A 10,490-nucleotide genomic window follows, 5' to 3' on the forward strand; every position below is an offset into this window, starting at 1 on the left:
AGAGCAAAGAACATCATCAAGGACACGTCTCATCCCGGTCATCAACCCTTCGAACCTCTGCCTCAGGAAAATGTAACGTCAATCAAAATACATACTAACAGACTGCCGAACAGCTTATTTCAAAAAGAATTCCAGTCGTCCAATAATAACTTTGAACGTCTTTAATATCCATACTCATAAATCTTGTTCATAATACATGTACTGGCTGCTGTAATCTGGCACTCATTACACCTTACACTTTTAAGCACTTTATATTTTTATCTTTTACATGATTGTCAATTTCACTAACTTTTACCTGCCTTGGTTGTGGTTTATACGTTGTTTTTCATGCCAAGTCTTCTGCTGTGTGATTTCAATGTTTAATTCAACTGAGATGGGGACTTGCAGTGCCATTGTATACTGTACAGTAAAATGGGGTCATGTACTGCAGCCGATCCGCCGCCATTGTTTCTGCACGCTGTGCTGCATGCATCCATACTAAGATTCTTTTTCCGGTATGATAAGAAGTCCCGTCACACAGCCAATCAGATACTTAACTTGAAATCCGCCCAGTTGTCGTTTTAGCCAATCAGAAACTCCAATGGAACCCGCCTACTCCGCTTGAAATCCACCCAGTGTTTGTTTTAGCCAATCAGAACAACGCTTTGAAACCGCCCACTGTAATACACTTCCAGTACTTGAAATCCGCCCACTCGGGGTCAGTGTTCTGCAGAGACTAGAACTTGCCATTGGGCAGAACTGCGCGGGTTTAGGAGATCCAAACGGAAGTAACACCTTTAGGAGTGTTTAATAGGAACATATAAAGTTAAAGATGCTTTTCATGCTTTACTGTTATGTACTGTAGAAATTGTGTACTGCAAGCATTGTACCTATTTCCCCTTAACAAAGTGTTGCGTTAGGTTCAAGAAGTAATTTAATAAAATGCTGTCTGTTGCCGACGACTTCAACACATATTTGTTTGGCGGCAACTTTAATAGTAATAAAAAGAAATTTATTAAGTGGTTGCAACGAAAAAGATTGCTATGTAAAAGCATGCGCTGCCAACTTTACGGGCAAAGGATGAAACTGTCACATCATTCGTGTCGGGATGGCTATATTTGGTCTTTTTTTTTTTTAATAAGTTCAGTACTGGTATTTACCGTAATATGACTTTTTATGTATTTTAGGATGTGTCGACAAAGTATTCATAGCAGCAAGTCTTCGCGATCCATACGTTATGGTTCCATTTTTAAGCATTCTTATGTTTCACTGGAAAATTGGATGAGGTTTATAGATCGGTAAGTTAATTGTTGCACAACAGATGATTCATAACCATCCTGATTTTTAATAACACTGCACTGACACTAAATATTTGTTAGCTTTTCACAGGGTCTTCATTTGAGGCAAATTGATATGATTCAGGATGGCATAGTGAGTAGCTCCAAGGACACTGACTGAAATGACAAAGCGACTTAGAAAGGTAATACTGACTTGTACAGTTGGTTTATTTATTTCCTGATTTAGTTGATAAAATATTTGAAGACAACACCCAGGATGTAATTATTCCCAGATATAAAATGAATAAATGTATGATTTATTATTTTGTACTGTTGTTTATTTGAATTTTATGCATTTGTGAATGTAGTAACTGTGATTATGTGCTGTATAAAAATAGATTTCTTTGCTGAAAATGTTTTTGATAATTTTGGATTTTCAAAATAATTCTCCTTTTTTAAAAGGAAACACTTTTCATATTGACTGAAATTTGTAATTAAAAAATTCTTGTTAAGCAGAGTATCAGTTTAATATTTTAAGTTTAATCTTAAAAGACTTCTCCTGAGTAACAATATGGAATGTAAAATCTTTCCCACTTCTTGAATTAAAATGAATTCATTTTTATTTGTCAATCAAACAATATACCATCATCTAACACAGCACAATATACTGTATGGGGTAGAATTTTTGGTTTCCTTGTTACCGTTTGTTTTTATGAACTGCCATCATTTATTAGTATTTATATTTATATTATTTGTATAAAAGTATTTTTGATTAATTTGTTCGCATGAATCACATTTTTAAGGTGTGTGTTAAAGCAATGAAGAGGCTTAGAATATGGTGGCTGACAAGGGCAAAACAAATTTACATTTCTAAAACAAATCTATAACCATTAAGACAAATTTACAAAAGAAATTCAAATTAACATTTCAGAAAACAAATTTACAATAGTGAGAGCAATTTACAACTCCAGAGACAAATTTACAAGCTGTAAAACAAATTAACAGTGCAGAAAGCAATTTTACAAGTGGCGGTGAGTTTGTGACGGTAAATCAAGCGACAATGTTTTGTCCATTTTGTGGAAACCATTTTAGCCAGTTAGCCCGCTTTTGTTATTCTTGTGGGAAATGTTTAGATTTTCGAAAAGAGGCTCCCCGCACGGAAGAACCAGATGCACAGCTGATGTCTAAACCACCTGGAAATGTTAATCAAAGTACCGGTATGTGGACTCTTAACGCTATCTAGAGCCAGCTATCCTAGGCTTTTATTATTATTATTATTGCTCAGTTGACGTAGTATGAGTCATTCAGAATTCCATTCAAGTAAACAACTTCTTTGCAAGTTGGGATATACAGTATATATGTGTGTTATACTTAATGCAGTCATTTAAGTTTTTTAATTACAATTGCCAGCACATTTCAAAGTACAGATATAGCTGCGTCTTTTCGGTTCCAAAGTTTGAGCAGCAGTTGGCAAGGTAGGATCCAGCATGAGTCAAACACATACAAAAAGAAATTTTTCCGTCCAACAAAGTTCATTTCGAAAAAGTTTAGTGAAAATTTGAAAAAGAAAAAATCATAAAATTTTAGAAAAAAGTTATTACACACGCAGAATAAAAGGCAAAAACAGAAAAAAGGTGTCTTCTCGGTCTAATTACAGTCTTAGCTTTCTCTGGTTAAAAATCAGTTACATTCTATACTTGTTATGTTTCTATGGCAAACTTACATAGACTTCACTTTAGTATGTCAGTACGGTTTGAAGCTGTTTGCCGTCCATGCCTTAACAACTGTAAGGGAGATCATAAACTGAACTAGTGTGTACTCAGAATGACAAGAAATAATTAGCATATTCCATTTACAATTTAGCTTGTAGGGCTTATAATAGAACCCCCCATTGACTATGCACTAATATATACACAAACATTTTAACATAACTAACAAAATACTAATATCAACTTATTATAATCTAACTAACTAACAAATGGCTTTTACAATAGATAACGGAATGGATTTTCCTAGTGTACTGTATATTTATGCCATTTAGAAATATTGTGAAGAAAATGTAGAGATTCATGATGTATGTGTTTTGTTTTGTTTTTTGTTAAAAAAAACTTATAGAAGCACACCTTTGTATCTCATCTTTTAACAAGCAGTGTTACCTGTAGTGGTCATAAACTAAAGGTCACATATTACAAGTAATTATACTAAACAATATTCTGGAAGTAGTTGAACTAAAATACACATCAATATATTTTATGGTTCATAAATGATTACAATTATTCTGTCCATAATGTGTTGATATTCAATTCTGTTCATTCCAGAAGAAAAACCGTGCCCATCATATAAACAGTTCATGGACTACAGAAACTTCAAATCAAAAGAAAGACAGTCCTTTAGCTGTGGGTCAAAGAGACGACTAAAACAAGAACAGAGACAAGTTCAGGTTAGGTGGCGTAACTGTTTGTGTCATGCATACAAGACAATGGCTGCAGGGACAGTTATTGTTTAATCAGTGGACCCATTTAGTGTTTAACTTCCTGTGCAACAAACTTATAAATATATAATTTACAGAAAACTCATTCTGTTTATTTTTATTTATCTAGATAAACATAGGATTGATGGTGCCAAATGGAAGTGAATTAAAACCTGTAAGAGGGAAAACACTCCCATTATTTACAGACTCTCTGGTAGCAGCGCCTGATCTGCTGAAACTAGCCGTCCAGAAAATGAGAACATTTAACAAGGACATGGATGAAGGACCATACAGTATATACTTCTGTATCCAGATTGGTGGTCAATGTGCCTGGGACAGAAAGGCCATTCGTATTGGCTGAATATAAAAAGGAAATAGGAAAGGCATATTGCATTATCTCTTTTTTTATATGCCTAGAAAAAGACTTTAGAAGAGGTTAGTGGATCTGATGATTTAGCACTTTTACATATTTCACAGTGCTGTGACATACTGTACATAATAATGCATAATAATGTGTTGATTTTGTTTCCTTTAACTGCAGTGAATGTTAGCTCAGAATCAGACTCAAATTCTGAAATTCTTGTTACAAGTAAGAGCACAATTGAATTCAATCAGGCTGACACTGTGGGTGAGTTAACATGAAACAAATAATTTAGGAAAGCAATATACCGAATGGCCGTATTAATTATCGTAACCAGAGCTGTTCAGTGCATAATGCTTGCCAATATTTTGGTTCAACAGAGGCTGGCTACTTAGTAACGTCTGTAGTTGAGTTTGAAAACAGTAGGATTTAGATTTTAAATGGCATTTGGTGTAACACATGTGAATCATTTTGATTATTGTTCAGCCGGTTTATCTGTCAGAAATACTAACAACTTGCCATGTTTCAGCAGGCAACATTTCATTGATAATTATTTATGTAGTAAGAGAAGAATAATATAGGCTGTATAAAATTGTTCCGAATTTCATGCTTTTTTCCCTCAGGTTTTTGAAGCCAATAACCAAAGTACACCCAAACACAAATTAGAAGATGTAGTGTAAGTACTAATTTGCAAATGTAAGTAATCTGTAAGCTGGTAATGTGATCAAATCACATGTTTGGGACAGACCCTTGAGTTTATGTTGAGACCAGAGTTTTTGCTCTAAATATATGAAGTTGTAAATGATGTAAGAATATTGTGAAATATAGCAAAATTATCTAGATTATAATTTACCATAATTTTAAATTTCCCTTTTAACTCCATGATACTTTGTTGCACTAAAGTAGTCATGTTCACATGTTTCAGAGATACGTCCAGACATTCATCAACAATTCAAGCTGGACAGGTAGGGTATTGAACCAAATGTTACCGCATAATATTTTTTTCTTTCAGTTTTGTTTTGTATTGTGTTGGACATTTAAGTTCCCCATGTCACTTTATTTTTCAGATACTAATATCTGATACTGAGGATACTCTGGATCTACCTGAATACAATGTGACTAAGTCCACCTACTAAAGGTAAGCAAAAAAAATTGACAAAATGTGACTATTCCCTTGGTAGACATTTTTAGATTAGAAGAAAAATAAACTGGCAAGTTGTTTCTAAAATATCTGTAGAATGGTTAACTTACAAAAAATACTTCAGGGATTTACTTCGGTTGGAAATTACTTAAGAAGAATGTTTTAGTGTAAAATGGGTGGAGTTGTCTTTTAACATAGGAATGGTAATTTCTTTACAGTAAATATACAAACCTTTATGCATCATGTGTTGAAGAAGAGGATGAAGAGCCAGTTCCTGTAAATTTGGGGAATTTATCAGACACAACCATGTAAACTGGCAGTTATTGACAATAGCAATAGGTTTTCTCTGTGTACTTAATGGTAAAAGATTGAATTACTTCTGTGGTAATATGTGAAAGAAGCCCTTTACTTCACATCAGTGTTGTGCAAAAAATAGAAAACTGTGTACTGTCTGGCATTTCACAAATGTAACTTAGTCTTGTGTAATTCTAGAGAGGAGGTAAACATTACACTACCTGATATCATTGCAAACCTGTTGCATCATATTGATCATGGAAGAGTTAGCTGGTTCAACATTGCAAGGTCAAATGTCTGGGATGGAGCAGTCCGAGGTTTCAAGCGTGCAACATATTCAGAAACCTGTGATATGCTGGTCTGATTTACTGATGATGCTGGTGTTTTTGAGGATGGAATTGATACAGGTGGACTAAGAAGAGAGTTTCTAACTCCACTGATGAACCATCTTAAAGACCGACCAATTTTTGATGGACCAACAGGACAACGTTACTTAGTCTACAATGCAAATGTGATGTATACATAGTGTTAAGATGTGTGACTTGTAATTATATATCATATCACTGATACGCTTTGTTACTTGAACTGTTCCAGAGGTATTTAGCAACAACATGCTTAGGTTTGTCTTGATTTTAATGCATCATGAAGCATATTTGAATGTTTCCAAAAGTAGTTGCTAAATATGTGTGGAACAGTAGAAATAACATTAAAAGCAATTTGGAATTGTGGTTTGAATTGTAAATCACCCAAAATTCTAAAATATGAATGATTTTCATTCATAGCTCTCAGAGAGAATGAGTATTTCTTGGCAGGAAAGATGATTGCGGTATCAGTTGTGCATGGAGGCCCAGGTCCGCATTTCCTCTCGGAAGATCTTGTACAGTAATCCCTCGCTATATCGCGCTTCGACTTTCGCGGCTTCACTCCATCGCGGATTTTATATGTAAGCATATTTAAATATATATAGCGGATTTTTTGCTGGTTCGCGGATTTCTGCGGACAATGGGTCTTTTAATTTCTGGTACACGCTTCCTCAGTTGGTTTGCCCAGTTGATTTCATACAAGGGACGCTATTGGCAGATGGCTGAGAAGCTACCCAACCACAGCGCATATTATGTATTAAATAAAACTCCTCAAATATATTGTGAGCACGGAGGCTGTTTGCACCCCTAGAGGACACGGCTGCTCCTCAAAAAACGCTGAAAGAGTACCTTCACACTGCTTCCTTCTTTGCTGGGCTTACATGTGGCTGCTTTGCAAGCGATATGCTTCCCACATGGTGCTTCGCATACTTAAAAGATCAAACAGCACGTATTGATTTTTGATTGTTTGCTTTCCGCTCTCTCTCTCTCTCTCGCTCGCTCTGACATTCTCTGCTCCTGACGGGAGGGGGTGTGAGCAGGGGGCTGTTCGCACACTGGCCTAGAAGATACGGACGCTTCTCAAAAAAATGCTGAAAAATGCTTGCTCCTTTCCTTGCAGCTACAGTACTTTGTCCGGCGGTGCTTCGCATACTTAAAAGCCAATCAGCCCTATTGATTTTTGACTGTTTGCTTTTTTCTCTCTCTCTCTCTATCTGACGCGCATTCCTTTGAAGAGGAAGATATGTTTGCATTCTTTTAATTGTGAGACGGAACTGTCATCTCTGTCTTGTCATGGAGCACAGTTTAAACTTTTGAAAAGAGACAAATGTTTGTTTGCAGTGTTTGAATAACGTTCCCGTCTCTCTACAACCTCCTGTGTTTCTGTGCAAATCTGTGACCCAAGCATAACAATATAAAAATAACCATATAAACATATGGTTTCTACTTCGCGGATTTTCACCTTTCGCAGGGGAGTCTGGAACGCAACCCCTGCGATGGAGGAGGGATTACTGTACTGTATCTTGCTGGCCAGCCTTCATTCAAAGCAACAGTGAATGATGTAACTGAAGAAGAAATAAAGAAAGCTTTGCGAGAGGTAGGAAAAGCATAATGCTATAGTAGGGCAGGGTTTATTTATTAGTTTCTGCAATGCTTTGAGAAAATCATTACTTCCTTGATAACATACACAGAGTAATGCATTTATTGTTCTGTGATTGTACAAGATATAGGGTTAAACTAGATAAGTAATGGAACAGAAATTTATGAGAACTGTGTATACTGTATATGCCCCTTTTTTGTGTTTTAGATTGACTGTGCTGCTTCTGTCGAAGCTTTGCGAGAATGTACTTTAAAACATAGCACAATGTTACAGACAGCTGGTTGTCTGAGATATGTGGCTACTCTTGAAGAAAAGAGAACAATTGTGTCAGACTACCTCCAATGGTATATTATCGACCGTAACTCATGTGTAATTGACAGGTACCATCATATTCTAGTCTTACAATTTTTGTAAGTTACATTGCCATGTTCAAAGCAAACATGATGTCAGTCTGCTATTCAGTTGTTAACAAACAACTTATAACTACTGTATTATTAGTGAAGGACAGTTCCAATAATTTTCAACATATATTATTTCAAAAAATATTTTTGGTGATGAGTCAGGGTCAAATATGTTTTAGTCGATAGTGATTTTAGGGAAACGTCCTGGTCCTTTTGCAGTTTCCCGTCTCATTTCAACAGTAGTACATGGGGGCAGGCATGCTGTTCAAGTCTTCAAACCATCTAAAATAAGTGATAAGTGAAACTCAGAAAGGCTTTAAGAGCATACCCATTTGATTCATGTTTAAAGGGAAAATGCAAAAGCAACACTAAGTTTCTCTAATATGACTCGATACACTAAAACATATTTTTGACTCTGTCAGCAGCAGAAAAATCTTAAAACCTTAGATGCTGAAAATTACTGGAGTAATCATGTGTTTTATATACTGTCCATACACATACACTATGTGATTAGCACTTTATAGCAGTGTAACAATGTATTTTGTACTTTTTAGATTTAAAAATGGTCTTTCAGCTCTTCAGTTTTTGACTGCACTGCAGTGGCATTCTTCTTTGATGATCCGTGTGCTGTGCCACAGAAAAGAAGGTTACTGCTCTTGATCGTGAGGGACTTTTCAAACCTGACCTCAGTCCATCAGGAAGCAAAAGGAGACTCAGAGAAGGACAACATTAGGCTACTGGGCTGACTATCTCCTTGATTGTGAAGGTTTGCAAAATAGATTGCATAATTACTTATTTTACAAGTAGTTAAAAATAATACTTAACAATATGCCAAGATGTGCATGAACAATTTTGTTTCCTTACAGAAGGTCAGGCTGCTGTTCACGTGGAAGATGTTTTCATGTTTGCAACTGGGCTAACTTCACTTCCTCTGTCTGGATTGGAACCGATGCCAAGGATTGAGTTCCTGGATGATTCACCATTCCCAATGGCAAACACATGTTCAAACACAATAAAATTACAACTGCTGGATTCATACAATGTGTTTAAATCACATATGGATTTTGGAATTCAGGATTTTGCTGTTTTTAAATCAGGTGTGATTGGTTCCACTAGATGTGGATAGGTGTGTGTGCCTTATATCACTGCAGCTAGACAACTCGCATCCATCTGCACTAGTGGACACACTTTTTTGCACTATTGTTATTTAATTTTATAATATAACTCTGCTGCATTTGTATATTTGAGATTTTGAAGAAACCACATGTTTGATTACTGTTTATTTAAGCTACAACTGAAGATGTTTTAATGTGTTCTTGTTTATATTATGTTACATTTAGACAGTTTCATCAAATCCTGAGATCTGAAAGAGAGATTTCCTGGTAATAAAGCCAAATCAAAAGTACTTGAAATTAAACATTTATTTTTGATACTTAAATAATAGTGTAATAAATATTTTATACTTTGCCTTACTTTTAGTCCAGTTTATTTAATCTCACACTTTATTTACAATACTTTAGGGCAGATGTGGAAGTTTTTCCAGTAAAATTTAAAATTCATGGAAGCACGGTGGCGCAGTGGGTAGCGCTGCTGCCTCGCAGTTGGGAGACCTGGGGACCTGGGTTCGCTTCCCGGGTCCTCCCTGCGTGGAGTTTGCATGTTCTCCCCGTGTCTGCGTGGGTTTCCTCCGGGCGCTCCGGTTTCCTCCCACAGTCCAAAGACATGCAGGTTAGGTGGATTGGCGATTCTACATTGGCCCTAGTGTGTGCTTGGTGTGTGGGTGTGTTTGTGTGTGTCCTGCGGTGGGTTGGCACCCTGCCCGGGATTGGTTCCTGCCTTGTGCCCTGTGTTGGCTGGGATTGGCTCCAGCAGACCCCCGTGACCCTGTGTTCGGATTCAGCGGGTTGGAAAATGGATGGATGGATGGACAGCACAAGTTACTCTTCACATGCTTGAGACACTATTTCATTAGTGTGTACATTATTAGATCTGTAGTACACAGAACAAATTATAATTTCTTTAAGACATACAGTATGTACAGTTCTGAAGCAGACTCCCAGTTTTCTGGCTTCTGTAGGTGACTGTGCTCCATAACAAAGTCCAAGTACTCCTGCATGTTCAGGTCACCACATGAATGCTTTGGCTGATTTGATTCAGGGAAAGTATCCAGTTGTGTACATTCAATCCTGAATCCACAGTCTTTGGAGCCAAATCTAGATTGAGAAATGGATCTGAATAATAGTATTTATTTATATTTAAGCTACAAAGAAAACAAAAAGTTACTGGGAAATGATAATCCATTATCTGTGTGGTAAGTAGTACAGTTCATTGGGCACTCCTCCAGGACATGACGTGGTTGTAGAAGGGCGAATCCGGTGACTGTTCCACAGAGTCCTACATTCATCCAGGTCCTTCTGTATGACATCACTGAAGCAAAATTTAGCAAGCACTGATGTTCATGATTTCCGTTAAAGTGTCCTGCATCTCTGAGGTCTGCAAATAACTCCATCCAGAATTGAGACCTATATAAATAACCTCGGTTAAACTTCATATTAATTCTGCCATTTGCTTATGCATACCAATTTATTTACACTTGTGGATCAAG

General features: G+C 36.5%; 1 long non-coding RNA gene across 4 annotated transcripts; it reads left to right on the forward strand.

Annotated features, from left to right (window-relative positions):
• The first annotated feature begins 444 nt into the window (after positions 1-444).
• LOC114649346 (uncharacterized) lies at positions 445-9,352 on the forward strand. 4 transcript variants are annotated; one of them, XR_007934350.1, is made up of 11 exons: positions 445-1,277; positions 1,359-1,459; positions 3,575-3,696; positions 3,857-4,161; positions 4,268-4,354; positions 4,711-4,763; positions 5,013-5,052; positions 5,155-5,225; positions 5,721-7,864; positions 8,440-8,651; positions 8,752-9,352. It is a non-coding gene; the product is annotated as an uncharacterized LOC114649346 (long non-coding RNA). The 4 variants fall into 4 exon arrangements; XR_007934351.1 differs by having other exon boundaries at positions 3,857-5,052; positions 5,721-7,481; positions 7,692-7,864; XR_007934349.1 differs by having other exon boundaries at positions 4,268-5,052.
• Positions 9,353-10,490: the final 1,138 nt, after the last annotated feature.

Source organism: Erpetoichthys calabaricus, chromosome 3 (assembly GCF_900747795.2).
Source record: "Erpetoichthys calabaricus chromosome 3, fErpCal1.3, whole genome shotgun sequence".
Lineage (NCBI taxonomy): Eukaryota > Metazoa > Chordata > Cladistia > Polypteriformes > Polypteridae > Erpetoichthys > Erpetoichthys calabaricus.